Source organism: Cyprinus carpio, chromosome A2 (assembly GCF_018340385.1).
Source record: "Cyprinus carpio isolate SPL01 chromosome A2, ASM1834038v1, whole genome shotgun sequence".
Classification (NCBI taxonomy): Eukaryota; Metazoa; Chordata; class Actinopteri; order Cypriniformes; family Cyprinidae; genus Cyprinus; species Cyprinus carpio.
Window position 1 is genome coordinate 26209224 of NC_056573.1, and position 18191 is coordinate 26227414.

Below are 18191 nucleotides of genomic sequence, written 5' to 3' on the forward strand. Positions count from 1 at the left end.
TTTCCTACATCATGTAAATAATCAACTGCGCCACAACAATAATAACCGCCGAAAGCTAGACAACAGCGTTCTAAATTAGCGAAAATAGAATCAGACACGTGTTTCGAGATCGCCATAACAGAATAAATGACGCCACGCTGGATCGCACTCATCAAATACCTTCTTCTCCTCGCGCCTCTCCTGCACAAACGTTCCAGAACATTCGCGCTCGCGCGCTGCAGCGTCGGTCGGAAAGGGTGACGTCACAGTGCGCAGCGTCAACCCCCCCAACACAGAGGAAAATAAATAATAACTAAAAACCCTCATACAAAAACTAATTTACGACATGCGATAAACCCAAAGTGACTGTTTTTCACTTGTAAAAAAATAAATACATAAATAAAACAGATTAAATGAAAAATAAATCACACATCTTTTGCATAAAATGAAAATGAAACTAATATTTACATATAATTTCAGCCTCCACAACAACGCATTATATATTTTAGGTACTTGTTTATTAAAAAACTAATTATGCTGAAATTATAATGAAGTTAATAAAAATTTAAAAAGAAAATACATTAGTCAAAATATATTTAATTAAATTAAAAAGATGAATTAGAAATGGTGCAATGTAATAAAAATGTTTATATTGTATGCAAATACATTAATAAATATTAAAATACATACATAAAGTATTAATAGAATAGAGAAGTATTAAACATTTCTGTGCATGGAAGCGAGTACGAGCAAGCGCAAACCGCATTCGAGCGCCGTGGGTCACGTGCTCCCCGTCCGCCTATGAGCGCCTCCGCGTGCGTGTTTTTTTCGCTGGGGCTTTTAGAGACGGGACCGACGGCGATGTTTTCAAAAGCTGCGCTGAGAGACGTCACGCAGCCGTGGGGTTAATGTTCAGTTTTTACCCTCCGACACACGCGTTTCTTTTTCTTCAAACCGCCGAGAATTCGTCCTCTGCTCGTAAGTGAATGACGAAGAGGAAGCCGAAGAGCGCTGCGACGGTAAGCGGAAAGTTTCAGCTGTTGTTTTTTTTGTGTGTGTCGCGGTCCACGACTGAAGAACGAGGAAAACGCGTTGAGTTTCGCTACGGGAGAGATCTCTTAACCGACCAGTCTGGGTGCTAGAACGACAGGAACACACTGTGTGTGGGATTTTCGAGGCGTTTTGTGAACATTACTAGCTGTGTGCCGTGCGTGCGTCAGTGACAGGCGCGTTTGGTGTGCGTTGTTCGCGGGCGTGAAGAGCTGGAGGGCCCCGCATGTCTCCTAAACCCACTGCGGGCTCATTGTCTGTGCGTGAGAGGGGTGGCGCAGACCGCAGCATGATGCTGCATGCTATAGCTTTCATAATAAACACGTTTAAGTTAAAGATCTTTCTGTCAGACAGTCAACCATTTATTGTAATTTGCATTAATTTCCACCACACATTTTTCCTCTTTAAATGACTGGATCGCGTCTGGCGTTAATGCATGCAATGTATGTAAATATATCTGTGTGATTATTTCGAGGTGTTTGTTATATTGAGCGCGGTTGCAGCTGCGACGTGCATGAAATATTGTATTCATGCATGCAGCTCTGCTCTCTCTCTCTCTCTCTGTGTGTGTGTGTGTGTGTGTGTGGTTTGCACAAAGCTTTATTTGGTGACCGTCCTTCGCGCAGAAACCTTTTGTCTAAAGGACGCACCGAGGCGTCTTCAGCTGTGCAGCGACAGACAGAAGCATGTCAAAATGCATCTGCGTTTCCTAGTGTCTTTCTTAGAGATTTTTGTGATGACATAACGCATTACTACATTGTTTACTATGAGCACAGTCTAATTGACACGAATCAGGCTTTTACTAAGAGGCACCACATCTCACCCACTGGCAAAATATTATGCATATAATATATATGTGTTTAAATATAAAATTATGCAAATCATTTTATAAAAATGCTAAAATATATTACAGAGTCCTGTGTATTAAGAATATTTGTTTTTGGATAATAATTTAATACATATTTATATATGTATGTAAATATATATTATTTTAATATAATAATTGTTTTTTTTTTGAGGAGACAGGTCTGTATATTGAAAATGTGTTTTTGTTTGCAGGGTGGATATTAATTCTGCAAGCAGCCGTTTAATTAATTTGTGAATTATGAATTATTGTTGAATATTTACATATGATATATACATATTTAATGCAAATTTAAAGGGAAGAAATTGCTTACTGTAAAATATAAAAATCTACATATTATTTTTGGTCTTTCTACTTCAGGTATTCACATTTAATTCAATATATTACTGACCATTTTGTTCCTACTCCATTTTTTCCCCCAGTGTAGACAGATTATCGTTGTGGTTATGTAATGATTTAAGCATTTTTGGATGTAGCTTCAAGGCTTTGATTTGACATTTGTTTTTGGGGAGGACAGATTTGAAATTCATTTTAGTTTGTGAGTTTGCAGTCTAGATCAGATGTTAACGCCCACTCCCTCCGCCTTGTTCTGCGCTCACACACTTTCAGAATGACATATTTGGGATAATTATCTAAAGATCCCAGTTTTCCACAGCTGGGCCACCGTCCAAGGAGAGCTTGTGGCTCCTGCTGTTTTTCCATTGACCCTTTTTAAAGTCACGGGGCCACATGCACGAAAGGCCCTGTGTGAGAATCTACGTTATGACAAATAATACGAGGCTTGTCTCTGTCCAGGTTGCTTCGGATCTCCAGAAAGTGTCTTTCGTAGCTATATGGCATGTTTTTGTTAGATAAAGGATCTGTGGCGGTGCTGGGAATTTGCAGCGACTGTCAAGGCAACACTCACGCATCTCCGCAAAATAACAAACTGCATTTGGCAGATGAAAAGCGACACAGATTGAGCCAAAATAAAGAGACTGACAATGAAATTGAGCTTAACAGCTCGAAATAATAAACTTAACCTCAAAAAGGCAGATTTTCTCAGTTAAAACACTGACACACATTTGTTTTTCTCATTTGGGCCTAGAAGCGAAGTTTGCTGTTATGTCAAAACAGCCACACCTCTCCTCTTAATTCCATTTAATTTTTATTACTATTATTAATATTTTTAAATCTTTTATTTATTTATTTATCTATCAATTCAGGGCATTCCCTGTTCACAATATCCCAGTGTTCATAATGCTGTGCAATAATGTTTGTTTTGAATGTATTATTGGGTGTCATTTTTAGTAATAGAGCCAAACCAATAAAACAGACAATATTTTACCGTTTTAAAACTATTGTCATTGACTGACAACTATATCCGGTTGGCTGATTATTAATAGTGGTATTCCCCTTGTGTCGATTTCAAATGTCAACAGCTGCTTTGTCAACAGAAATATTCTATTTATAAACATCTTTGAATATTTTGATAGATTTTATATAACATTAGCCACCTTCCACTATTGATAATTGTATTATTGTTTGTTAAAAATCTATATTGGTCAAACCAGCCTTGTAAACATATTCTTGACAACATAAATATATATATATTTTTTTTTGAGGAAACGGTGTCTGAAATAAGTGTTTATTTAATTTCAGCAATTTTATGCACACACATTTTCCCTTAAATTGAATTATTTTCATCAGCATTATATCAGTCACATTCCACTATTGATATTTGTATTATTTGCAAATAATAAATATTTGCAAAACCAGCCTTGTAAACAAATATTCTTGTCAAAATAAATATTATAATATTTTTGAATATTTGTGCAAAGTAGCAAATATTGTGTAAAATCAGTGTTTATTTGGTTTAAGTAATTTTATGTACGTCTCGTTTCTAATAAATTATTTATTTTTAATATATTAGCATTATATCAGCCAGCTTTCACTATTGATATTTGTATCATTAGCCATCCAAAAAAAAAAAAAAAAAAAATCCATATTGGTCAAAACAGCCTTGTAAAAATATTATTCTTGTCAACATATGACAACATAATAATTACGTATACTTGTCAACACAAATATTCTTATAATAAATATTTGTTCAAATATTTTTTTTTTTTTTTTTTACTGAATTTTGAATATATGGTGTGTAAATGAGTGTTATTTTAATTTAAGCAATTTTATGCACATCTTATTTCCCATAATTTGGAATATTATATCAGCCTCATCTCAACCACCTTCCACTATTGATATCTGTATTATTGCCCATTAAAAAATCCATATGGGTCAAACCAACCTAGGAAACATAAATATTCCAATAATAAACATTTCTTAAAATATATATTAAAAACAATATTACTGAATTAAGTAAACAGTGTGTGAAATAATTTTAGGCAAGTCTCATTTCAGGTAAATTGGATTATTGCATATATCAGCATTTTATCAGTCAACTTCCACCACTGATATTGGTATTTTTTGGCCATTAAAAATCCATACCAGTAGTTGTATTATTTAAAACATTATGCTATTCCTGTTTTATTAGTATGTTAGTCTTGTAGGTTTGTTTCCATGATTATCTGTAATAGTACACTCACAGGTTTATAATCTTAAAGCTCTAGTGCATTTGAAAAAATAAGGTGCATTTTGAAGTATAATTTATATTTTATCTACTTGAGAAATTGATAAGTCATGTAGTTTGATTTGCTAAAACTATTTTTAACCACATTTTGCTATTTATTTTCTTTTACACCTTACATTCTGCATTCATTTTAACGTTAAAGAAGGCCGTTGACAACATTATACATCAACAACATGTCTGTCTGCAAGAAATCAGATGTGCACCAACTGGCTCTGCACATTTCTCCGCTCTGTTTACAGTCGTGTCCTAGTTTTGCTTTCATTTGCACAGATGACACCGGTACGCTGCAGCGTTTCTGTCGAGTTCATTCCCTGCAAGCCGGACGGTTAGAGCAGTCGTATTTCCATGGAGCTCGTGCGAGCGGGAGAGGGAGGGAGAAAAAGGGAAAAGCGGCAGAGACAGAAACGGGCGTGTGACTCACTCTCCTACCCATTAGACGCTGGCCTTTGTGATCTGAACCATTCCCGTGAGAGACCTCTCTCCCCGCTCCACGTTCAAACTGGATGCCATTTTTATTTTGCCGAGCTCCTTTTTTCCTGCACAGATGCGAGGCTTTGAAAGACAAGGTTTTTAACGCAGACAGAAAAGGGCTTTGTGTCTGTCTTCCTGATGTTGAAAAGAATTTGGCACATTTTATATCACAGGTATGCTGTTTTTGCTTAAATTATATCTGTATTTGTGCCTGTTTTGCCAAATGAAGGCAGCTGATTGTCAGGCTCTTGTTAAGAGCTTGTGTTTTTGGGGTGCTCTTATCCTGTGTGTTTGAAGAGATTTCAGTATCACTGACCTCTGGATCCATTTCATATAAGCGCTTGCGAATTGTGCTCTGAACAAATCCAGCAGCTGTAGTGTCGTGCCTCTTTAATGTTTCTTATTTAAAGTTTTGGCTAATCTGATCATTCTTACCTCTGGTATTTTTTCAATCAGTATGGGTTTTGAAATATTTGATGTTGATTATTCACTTCAAGAAATCAGAGTGAATTATAATATACTGATACGCACTACCGTTCTAAAGTTCAGTGTCTCTTATGCTGACTGAGGCTGCCTTTATTTAACTTATAAAAATAGTGTTAAAACAGAGATACTGTGAAATATGTATTATGAGATTTGCAGTTGAATGTGTTTTGAAATGTAATTTATTTCTGTGATGCGCAGCTGTATTTTCAGCATCATTACTCCAGTCTTCAGTGTCACATGATCTTCAGAAATCATTCTAATATGCTGATTTGCTGTTCAAGAAACATTTCTGATTAATAAAAATTTAAAAAACTTTTGCTCCTCAAAAATTTTTTTAATAAAAAAAATCAAAAAACAACATCTTTAAAAAAATGGAAATCGTTTCAATAAATGCAATGCATACTTGCTCAAAAGTATTAATAATTAAAAATTGACACAGTGTATATATATATTATATGTTACTGAATATAACAGAATTTCTGATACAGAACACATAAATTTGTTGGATTTAAATGAAACACTTCTTTAGCATTTATTGGGTTCACTAAAAATATTAGAACATTTGCTGTGCATAGATATTGAACACACATTTGTAAATCAATCAGGTGGACACAATATATCTCAAAATGAACAATAATTGGCCAATTAATTGGTCTGGCGGATATATCGGCTTGCATTTGTGTATTTTACAGAGAGCTTGTTGCCTAAAATGCTTTTTAGCTTTTTAGGGAGGAGGAGACCGGCATTGTTCAACACCTACATAATCACAATATCATGCCACACTGGTCGCCATGTAGTCTTTAGACACCTGCTCTTTCTTCTCACCGTGACGCCATCAACATTATAGTGTGCACTTCAGATCAGTGAACACTCTCTTTTACACCTGCATATGTCACAAATGTCGAACATTTTCCCCTCTAGCATTTCTCTTAAACAGCACACACAAATCCTCTTTGTTTCCTCTTTTACGAGTCCCTTATAGAAACCGACCCGAACCGGGAAACCCCCTGTGAAAATACGTCAAGTTTCATCCTTTACCCTACAAAGGTCAGGCTTTGAAAGCCTTCAGCGGGACGGCTGGGTAACGCGTGGCTCTCTGGGCGTGTAGGACTCAGCTGATGCGGTGAATTGAGTCTTTCCTCCAGCTGCTGTTTCCACTACAATGGAAATTCAGAGCCTTGAAATACTCGTTACTAGCATCATCTTAGTTTCAGTGACAAAGACTCCTCTTATCAAGAACCCTTTTAACTGTATAGTGATCTTGAATTGATATACGGTTCTTTGGAGATTAAGAAAGCTCTTGATGCTTCATGATAGGTTCTTCAGATGTTTCTATTGGTTTCCTGTTATTCTCAGATTATCTTGCTTGTAAGGACACTTAGATTTCCACCAGGTCAAAAGAATGGTAATAACTTAATGTTAACTCATTTGCATATTGATTCAGGTCATAGTAGAAAAGCTAGTAGCAAAACATTTCGCAGGGCACTGTAAAAAACTACTGTTTTAAACATAAAAAAGATTATTGGAGTATGTTTTACAAGAAAATACTACTACAGTGTTTCTTCTTATGAATAACATGTTCAATTCCTTGACATTTCTTTAATTATTTATGAAATAGACCAATTTGGAGTAGACGTCACGGTTACGTCACATGTAGCTGCGCACGCATTGTGGTGGCAGAAAAACACTGGGAACAAGTGGAGGGAAACGGGAAAAATCCATGGAATAAGACAAAAAAATGTGCTGTTGTGCCTTTGGATGTCCAAATCAGAATGCAAATAATTTTTTTATAGAAAACTGTCGTCAAAGACTCCATTTGAAGCTAAACGCAGACTTTTAAACAGACAGACTATGGATGAAACCTGCTATGCTTACCCTACTTTTTAAGCATAAATTTGATTTAAACAACGGGTCTACATAATATTCACATATGCAGTTCATAGGGGACATATTGTATTAGCCCAGCATGAAATCTCATCATTTTATCTCACAATTCTGGCTTTTTTTCTTGCAAATGAAAGTTTATATCTCTTATTTGGACTCAATTTAACTCAACAATTGCAAGTTTGTCAATTCTGAGTGGGGAAAAAAAGCCAGAAGTGTGGGATTATAAACTCATGATTCTGAGCCGAGGCGAAAAGAGATAATGACGAGCTGATTTTCCTTATCAGAAATGTGAGATATAATCTCGGAATTGCACGAAAAAGTCAGAATTTTTAAATGCAAACTCAAAGTTACCTTTTTTATTCTTTTATTCCATGACTTCCATAGACTGCTTCTGTAAAACTTTCATTTTCTGCCACCAGATAGACTCCGCCCACAAAAAACGTCATCACTGTTTACAAACACCAAATTGGTCTATTACCAGCAATTTCTGAGTGAAAATTTTCAAATAAATCCTACACCATTTTCAGTGTACCATAATGAAAGCATTGTAGGAACGATTAGAACAGGACCCCCAGATGTAATGAAGCATTTAAAAAAAAAAGCGTTTCTCTTATATATGACTTTATTTATTAATAAGCATTTGCCTCCAAGCTGATTTGCCGTCTATACAAGTTTTAATCCCTTTATTGTGAAATTTAACAATTTTTTTAAAGAAAAAGGCATATAAAAATAATTTGCAATGTTACAGTTGAGTGAAGAAAAAAAAAGTAAAGACTACATCAATTTATTTTAAGGGTACAATAATGAAACTAACAATGTAATCACTAAAAATAAGGAATTTCTCTTTTTTTTTTTATTTGGCTTTTAATTTATTGATAATCATTTACGTTTAAGCTGATGTGCAGACGTTTAAAAATGATCTGCAATTTTTCAACTCCATGTAAGAATATCTATGCAATGCTGATCACAGAATCTCTTAAAGAAATCTCTTTTCCCTTTAAAGAAAAACTACAAAAAATGCATAAGCTCAGCACCATGCTTGTCTGATATTAAGTCTTGGTGTTCCTTCAGATGTTTGCATCTTAACGAAAGCAAAACTGATGTTATTGTGTTTGGGCCCTCAGTGTTTCAGGTACTTTTGATGGCGATCTGGGAGATTTGGCACCCATGTAAAACACTCTGTGAAGAACTTGGGTGTTATTTTTGATTCTGCCTTCAAATTTGATAAACGGATAAATGCTGTAGTTATTGTCTAAGGCTAAGAGGTTTTCAACATTTGCAGAGTTTGAGAGAGTGAGTCATGCATTCATTTAATCTAGACTTGACTTGTTATTCTCTTTATAATGGAATGGGTCAATCCAATATTAGTCATCTTCAGATGGTTCAAAATGCAGCTGTCAGACTTTTGACTGGCACTCGGAAATTTGATAATATTTCCTGAATATTACACTCTTTGCACTGGCTGCCGATGTGTTATAGAATTGATTTCAAAATTTAGAAAGTTAAAAACTTACCTTTTCTCTTAGGCTTATATCTGTTTTTGATTTTAAAATTGAAATTTCAGATTGGTGTTTTTGAAGTAAACTCCCTTTATTATTGTTTTTGACGACTTTTTAGATATTTATGCTTTGTCTTTTTGTGCTGCACAATGGTCATTGGTCCACTGTTGTTGTTTTTATTTGTGCTATATAAATTTGATTTGACTTGATCACAGAAATCTCAAATTTTGTTCTATAAGACATTCTTTAAAGCTCACCAGACTTAGCAACAGTAACCAGGGGGCGGAGCTTAGTGAAGGATCAGTTGGATCTTTATTTTTCAGATTGTAGTGGCAATGACTGAAGGTTTATTTTCACGTCGTGCTGCTGAGGGCAGTTGGTTTACACGGTGATTGGTTTCAAGAAAGCCTTCAATCATTGTGTCTGTGTTTGCTGGTCTATACACACGTCCGTGAGGAAGTCGAGTACGTATTATTGTGCTGGTATTTTGGCAGGTTTAGGACTGCAGTGGATAGCTGACTTCTAAAGCTTTTGATATTCGGTGCAGTGATTGGTGCAGGAGAATATTTGGAATGATTTTGGGGAAACTAAGGTAAAAAAGTTTATTATTTTTTTATTGATTTGATCACATTATTATTATTTTGGTCATTAGCAATGAAATGCATTAAAATTTCCCCCAAATTCTGTGCTTTCCATTTGTATTTTTTTCTGGATTACATTGTAATGGTTTAATTAAATTTGAATAATCAAAAAAGATTAACATTCATTTAAATTCTTAAAACTTTAACAATTTATTATTTTATTGAAATTTTAACAATAATAGTGCCCTAGGAAATGGGTTTTATTTTTTCAGAAATTGTGTCAAATTAATGAAATGATTTAATACAAAGTTAGCAAAAAGCAAATAAATTAAAAACAATGGTAATCAAATTAATGTATAAAGCTTCAACAGTTTAATGAATCTTTTAAAATGTAATCTGACAAAATGTTAAATTTGTTTTTCATTTTTGACAAACAAAGTGCTGCACAACAAATGTTTACATTTTAAAATTAAAACTCCGATGAAAATTTGTGTGATTTTGTGGGAAATAGTTATGTACATGAATATGAATGAAATTCTTTCCGTTATTCCTTGCAGTTGCTTTGTATTTCACACTTTGGAAAAGGTACCAAAATAACTATTGGTACAAATTTTTCTCTAGATTGTGTAAGTTTTACAGTGTCTGCAGTATGTCGCTAAAATTTTAGGACAGATGTTTTTACAACGTTTATGATTCAGAATGCTTAATAAATGTCTACTTTTAAGATGTTAAGTTCGTATGTAAATGCAACCACCTAAAATCGGTCAAAATGCTTCCAAATGATGAAATTCAGTGTTTGTTGGTGTTGCTTTTTACCGTTGGTCTGCAAAGGTTGTATGCTTTGAGTGCTCTCAAATGTAATATTCAGTTATGCTGGAGTACCGGAGAATCCAGTTGTAAAACTCGATCGCTTGGCTCTTATGTTGTGTTTCCGCAAGCTTTGTAAAGGAGCTTCCAAAACAATGGCCAGGCCATCTCGCAATGTCATGTCTCTGACACTTGAGAGGAGACGGCCAGCATCCTCATGCTCTTCAGCAGATTGTCTGGAGAACTCGAGACGATCTTGTCTTCTCCATTGTTCTAGCACACATTACCTACTCATCCATCCAAACCATCTAACATCTTCATGAATCTAATTACAGAGGACAGCAGAGTCGTATCAAAACACACGAAAGAGTCACATCTACTTCTCAACTAAACTTAATTGTGTTTTAATTTTACAAAGACTTCTGTCATCGTTCAACATTCACGGTCTGCTTGATGTATTGGTCTATCAATCAACGCCAGTGAGCTCAAAATGGCCAAATATTGATAGATATAACTAAATAGGCATGTATTTAGCCATTAAAATGGAATTGAGGAAAAAAAAATATATAGCCTGTATTCTATTAATACCTTTTGGGTGAATTTGGAATACTATTGTAATGTCTGTTTTATTAAGTGATCTATATATATTAGCATTACATGTTCAATTCTTGTTCAGCATGCACACAGTGACATATGAAAAGGAGGCTGTATGGCATAAATGTACTGTCCCTTTAAGAGATTGTACAGATAAATGATTAATGATTGAACGGATAATGTCTAATTTTCACAACCAATGTTTTCTGGAAATTAATGGAAAGATTTAAGTTTTGCTTGCTGAACAAATGATACCGAAGTACCTGACAGTGATTATTATAATCCCTCATTTGATAAGACATGGTCATCCACAACTAAAATCATTTTTTAGCTGTAAAATACTGTCCAACTTAACATTTGACTCTTGTCCAATCGTCAATCTGCAGTTTTTGATTAATATAGCATAATTATGATCAGACTGTATGGACGGGTGCAAAGCAAACAGGTTATGAGCTTTTAATTTCACAAACCTTTATTGGATTACTTACTGTTGACATTTAAATCAGTGATGTGGGATTTGGTTCTTTTCATACAGGTCAACGATTAATGTGATATAGTCTGGTTTATTTTTGGCATAAAACCGGTGAACCACGTCTATGGTGTTTTGTCAATAACCACTGACAATAATTTTCAAAATTAAAGGTTTTGAAAGTGTAGAAATTGCACTGTGAATATTATAGCAAGAGTATTATAGTAATCATAATTCTGTTTTGCTTGATATAGATTAATATAACAGCCAGTCACACAGCTTGCTTCACCAGCTGTTCACCATTTAATTTGAGAAAAAGGTCTTTATGGCAAACCGCCAAAATAAAGGTTCGGTTTAACTTGAAGAAATTGTGACAAATATATTACTGTTGTATTCTAAAATGTACTTCCCATAGTGCTGATGATGATGATAATAATATAATTTTTTCAAGATATATCATACAAGATGTGCTTTTCTTCCTTGTTTTAATTTATAGTTCTGTTCTGCGACATCTTATTCAACAATAAACAAATAAAAAATGCAGTGATTGTAAATTAATTGTATTTTCATTTGATTACATTTAAAAATATTGATTAAATTGTTAAACTTTTATTTATTCATTTCATGTTTGATGATACATTTCTATTAAAGCATAACACACAGAATAAAAAAAAATGGAAAACAGACTTCTAGGAAAAAATAAAATGGATTTTTAAGTCAAGAAGTTACATTCATTCTCAAAGTCTAACAATGGTAGATGAATATCATGGTGATATTTTTGGCCGCATCGCCCAGTCCTACTTTAAAGTGAATTTAACAGACACTTTGTTGTATTTGCACATTTATCGATAAACATTAGTGTGCAGATAGATCTCTGAAATGAAGTGAATCTGACACCAGTGGGATTTAACAGACAACATAATGAAGGGTTGTGTGAAAATCTTAGATGCAGGACGAACTAGTTTGGTGGCTTTGGTGAACACATGTCTGCCTTTTCAAACCTTGGCAGATTTTGGCAGCGTTTTGATTGTAAATTGGAAAGGGTGGTGCATTGTCTGGTCCTGTCGAGTACATGCTGTAAACTGATATTGTTCTCTAATGCATTCAGTCGGAGTGTGTTTTTGCTCTTGTGTGAGTGCAGGATTATGCTGGATTCATGTGAAGTGAAACCAACCTCCCAAATACAGGAACAAGAAACCTACGTTGACAGCAGCGTGTTGCTTGTGCATAATGTTTGTGTTTGTGCCAAAAGTGGGCCGAGCGTTCAGTTTGCACAACATGTGCTTGACAGGAACGTGTTGTCAGGCTCTTCTTTAACGAGCGTTGCGTCGAGACGGTTGACGATCATGTTCTGGTTTTGCAGGAGCTGCAACAACTCTCAAGGCCTCACAATGTCAAGCTTGTTTACCTTACTGGAATTCATAAATAATTACAAAATGTTAGCATGAATTTAGTTCTTAATCATTCTGGCGTCATAATGGCCATTGCAAGTTTTACGATAATTTAAATACAGTCATAATTAAACATAATTTCAATGCTAACATATAATACACCTCTAGTCAAAAGTTCAAACACACTTTTCTTTATTATATGATTTTCCACATTTTATAGTACAGTTATCATAATGACTTGTTACTTATTGGCTGCTCCAAAGCATGTATTTGTTTGTATATTTATTTGTATGCTTTATTGCTTGAAATTCACTTGGTAATCATATATAAATGCCAAATATGATTTTTTTTTAACATAAAAACTATAATAGTAGTAATAGTAGTAATAATAATAATAATAATAATAATAAAAATAAAAATAAAAATAATAATAATATTTTATTAGAAATGTTTACATTCACTCTAAAAAAAGTATATGCATTATAGCTTGAAATTAACTTTGTAATCCTAGAAATGCTAAATATGATTTAAAAACTGTAATATTAATAATAGTAATAATTTCTTAAAAATGTTGACAATAATGGTATATAATTAAAATTACATTTATTATTAATAATAATAACATTAATAATTTATACATAAATGGGTGTGTTTATTAAAACATATTTTAAACAGATACATTTTATTAACGCATCCATTTGTTTATGTATTTATCATATTTTTTTATTCTTGTTTTTATTCAACATGTTATTTATTGTTGTTTTTAAGTTTTTCTACAAATTTGGCATTTATATATGACTACAAAGGTAATTTCAAACAATAAAGTGTGGTTAACGGTTTTTAAGATCATTATAAATATAATTTATATATGATACTGATGTGTGAGTATATAATTTAGTCATTTAATTATTTTAAACACTCTAATTTACAAGTCTCTGATGCATTTTGGTTTGTTAAAACAATACTATATTGAATTATATTGTAGTATTTATAATCAGGCACTGAATGGAAAACCCCCAAAAGTCCTTTCAGCCAATAGAATCGTTTAGAGGTCTAAGTGTGCTGGATTTTGAATAGGCTTTTGGCACAATATCAGAGCCGGGCGATATTCATTCGCTGTCTCTGGCAAGGAAGTGTATGCGTGGATGAAAGGGACTGAGGAGGCAGATGTGGAGATCTAACGTCTTTTACCCATGATCCTGTTCTTAGTGTGGCAGCAATATGGGATTACTGTGTTTTAACTGAGGCTCAAAGGAAAGAGGAATAAAAGATTTGTTTCTTTTGACTGATGGGTTTAAGTCACATTTCAGCGGCGGTGAACTGACTTGAAATTGAAAGAGCCGAGTAGTGAATAGAGCGGAGCGCTGACTTAAACCCAGAGGCTTGTGCTTTCAGGAGCGCTGTCTGTTTAAATCATATTTAATAATGGGATTCTTCCTGTTGTTGGTTTGTCTTGCTTTGATGTGGTGGTTTTGTTAGTTTTTTAATTTACTTACAAATTTTTTTTTTTTTTTTTTTTTTATTACTACTTATTATGTAAAGAAATGGACACAGAACACCATTTTCATTTCTGTGTAAAATTCTCTCCATCAAAATACAACAGTATAATTTTCTTTAGCAGTGCCAGTACAGTCATGTACTTATATATTACATTATATTATATTGAGATATTCTTTTTCTCACTATATTGCATCAATATTTATTTCATTTATGTGTGCATTAATATTCCCTAAAGCCAGTTAATGAAAAGCAGATTGTATAAATAAGCACAGTTTTCTATTAGATAAGCAAACTTGTCTTTGCTGCAGTTTTTTCTTCCTGATCCAGGTAATATCTGCCGACACTGTCTAAAGAATAAATGACAAATATTTTGAAAATGTGTTACTTTTATTTATTTATTTTTTTAGATATTTTTTTTTAATAAAAACACCAATTAATAAATAAATAAATTTATTTTTATTGATTGATTGATTCATTTTTTAAAATATATAATATATTTATTTACAATAAAATTATTTATTATGGTTATTACAGTAATAATAATTTTAAAATAGTTCTAAAAAAAAAAAAATTGTTTAGTTATTTGGCATTTATATATGACTAAAAAGTTAATTTAAAGCAATTAAGTATGCATGCAAATAAATAACTGTTTTTTAATAAATAACACATTTTTGTTTTGACGTCGCAAACTAGACACGTAGACAGATTTTTCTTTTAGCAGCTGAAATCTGTATTGGCCTGTTTAGTGTTTAGAAGCAGTTTAGGCATTGTTTGACCCCTTGACCTTTCTTACCCTGTCTAGACGTCTCCTGACAGCAGATGTCAGGGGTTTTGAATTAAGTAATGATGTTCGATCTCATTGTATTTGTTGAATAATGTTTGTGCTCTGTTGTTCACGTTGCCTTTTCAGTCTTGCATCGAAGGCGGTTTCAAATGCATTTTCGATTTAAAACATTTTGCAATTAAGCCATCATTGGATTCTCGTTGTTGTTGTTGTTGTACTCTCAGAGGTCCGAGTAAACACTGCAATCCGGGTCATTCCCATGAGGCTGGTTAATGCGAGATATCATCTCAGGACAAGTCTATTAAAGCGTCTGTGACTCACCCAAACTTTACCCCTGCGTGGGGCTGGTTCACCGGAGTCACAAGCCTGTGCATTTCATATGCAGAAGTCCTCTCTGTATACTATTTTTATTTAGTAGTAGTAGTAATAATAATATTAATAATTATTATGTTATTGTCATTTATTTTTGTGTATAATCACAAAATATTTGGCCGGTTCTGCAGCCCTACAAAAAAAAAAAAAAAAAAAAAAAAAAAAAAAAAACAGCAATAACTTCAAACCTGGAGAATTGTATTTTATTATTATTATTATTTTTTTATTTTTTTTTTTAACATTGAAGCCCTATAGCGTAGTCACCGAGAACAAACAAGTCAGTTAATTTTAATGAATCAGTCTCAAAATCATGAAATATCATTTTTTGAATAATTATAAATTGTTAAAGGAGTCATTAAGGAGAGAGTCCCATTCCCTTCCCTGTTGCCGCTCGCCGTCTCTGTCTCCGTCTGATCCTCTCTGCACGGTTCGATGTGTAATCAGCCTGAGCGCTAGTGGGAAGCTGATTATAACCACACAACCACAGCAAGACCAACACTCATCTACTGGCCTGTGCTGTAATCCCTCTCTCCCTCTCTTTCTCTGTTTCCGTCTCGCTCTTTTTCTCCACGCCGTTCTCCCTTCGTTCCAGTTTCCACCTCCCTTCGGTCGCCCCCCCGCCCTGGCTGTGTAATCTGCAGTAAAAGGTGCATTGTTCTGTGTGGCGTGGGTATCTGTGGTCATTAACCTACATACGGAGCAGCAGGCCGCTGGCTTCTTAAAGCTTTCTCCGATGCCCTCTGATCAGGAAGTTCAGCGCTCGCTTCTCTGTCTGTTAACCCTTTCCTTCCCCTTTGCACAGTGTTTTGGCAAAGACTCGCTGTCAGTTATAAACACTAGGGAAAACTGCAGTTTTCTCCTGTGTTTTTTTCCTCCCTCGTTTGTCACTACAGCTGTACCAATATAGTCTTATACTGCAATACTGTTTTCTGCTTTTTCTCATAGCATTTGGACGCACACACTTTGATGTCAACGAAAAATATGGGAAGCATTTTCTCCTCTCTTGTAAAGGTTGATAAGCCTGTTTATTTTGCTGTTTGAACTATGCATAATTAGGCAATACTGTTTCATTTTATTATTTGCATTTGGCATTTTTTCATTGCTGTCTGCAAAACTCTGTTGCAAAAGGATTTTGTTTATTTTTTTAGTTTTTAATTGGTGCATTCATAACATTTTTTAAAATAATTTTATTATTGAAAAAACAGGTGCATGTTATAGAAAAAAACAAAGATTGAACTGTTTCATAACTTCATGAGCTGCCTATGTAGCTAACATTTTAATGCGTCATAAGTATGCTTCGGACATGACTTGTTTTGGCCAATTAAAAGTTAATTTGGGACTGTTTAAAAAAGTATGTTCTATATAGTAGTATTTATGATATTTGGACTTGTTATATCTACCATTAGTTCACTGCAATTCACAAATCCTCTCCCGTGGCCTCATGGGATAGTAAAGTGTCCATCAGATGCACTGTTACAAGTAATACAAAGATTATTAGATAACATTTTACAAGAAAATAACATTTCAGCCTTTCTTCTTCAAAACTTCATGTTTAATTCAGTGTGTTACTTGCTGATTCTTTGCAATTAATTGTGAAATTTACTAGCAATTTCTGTGTGAAATATGTTTCTACACCATTTTTTTTCTTTCAGTGTGCTGTTTTATGAAACCTGAATGCACTGTAATTATTTATTTATTTTTGGAAGTTTGAAAAACAAAAACTCAGCAGTCTATCGATACTCACATATATAATTTATTAACAATGCTTCAGTCCTATAACCTTCATAAGGTATACAAAAAATATTCAGACACAACCTCATTTAAAAACAGCAAATGACCAATCACTGCAGTGATACATAATTACCAATCACAATAGATCGAAAAGGCAAACACTACATTAAAAATGACACTATAGCATCACATTGAACAGTATTTCATCATTCATCCCCATAGGTGATCAAGTTTGAAGAGTAAATATCCAGAATAACTTGCGTCTCAATAAAAGCTTTTCTTTTAATCACCCCTTCTCGGTGACACAGAAATGTAGGAAGGAAACAAAAACAAAAAAATTTCATTTTCTGGACTCCATTTTAATGGTTAAATTAAAGTTTATCAATCAAAAAGTATGTCTTGAAATTATACAACTTAACCTTTTAATAAATTGCTTTTAAACTGTATAACAAATTACTTTTTAGGGCCCTACGAAATGCATCTTTTTTTTTTTTCTTTTTCTGGTAATTAAATGAAGGCTTAAAACATTAATGACCATTCTCTCATAATCCAATGAAAATTAAACCCTTTCGCTTTTTTTCGGCAAAGTGCTGCACAATTGGTGTACTGTTAAAATTAAAACATGGAAGAAAAATTGTGTGATTATTCCTTAAAAAAAAGGTTTTAATAATTCTGTGATATTTGGTCCATTTTTATGACTGGATTCTGCAATTCCATCCGTATTTTGTGGAAATCATAGGGCCTTAAGTATATGTATTCCAAGAAAATACTGTTTTTTCATTATACTATTTTCTATTTAAATTTTTTTTACATTTAATTCAGCATGTTACTTGCTGATTGCAATTTTTTGTCAAATTTACTAGCAATGTTTGAGTGAAAATTGACAAAAAATGTAATAATTTTATGAATATACACACATTGTTTTCCCCTACTATGTAGTAGGCAAGTATGCATATTCCGACGCAGGGATGGTGATCCTGCTAATGCTTTACAAATCGGTCACTTACAGTGTTGCTGCCAATGTAGGGAGTCAACGACAAGACTGCACACTGCGTTTTGAAACCGAGCCTTTCCTAAAAACTTCCATGTAATTGCGTTC

The 18191-nt window shown here is 33.7% G+C and overlaps 1 protein-coding gene across 3 annotated transcripts in view; it reads left to right on the forward strand.

Moving 5' to 3' along the window:
- The first annotated feature begins 795 nt into the window (after nucleotides 1–795).
- Nucleotides 796–18191, forward strand: part of LOC109112066 (ankyrin repeat domain-containing protein 12-like) — a 51131-nt gene continuing 33735 nt past the window's right edge. For all 3 annotated transcript variants that reach the window (XM_042712881.1, XM_042712872.1, XM_042712887.1), the window contains exon 1: nucleotides 796–998. The gene's annotated coding sequence lies outside the window, so the exon portion shown is untranslated. The remainder of the gene's footprint in view (nucleotides 999–18191) is intronic.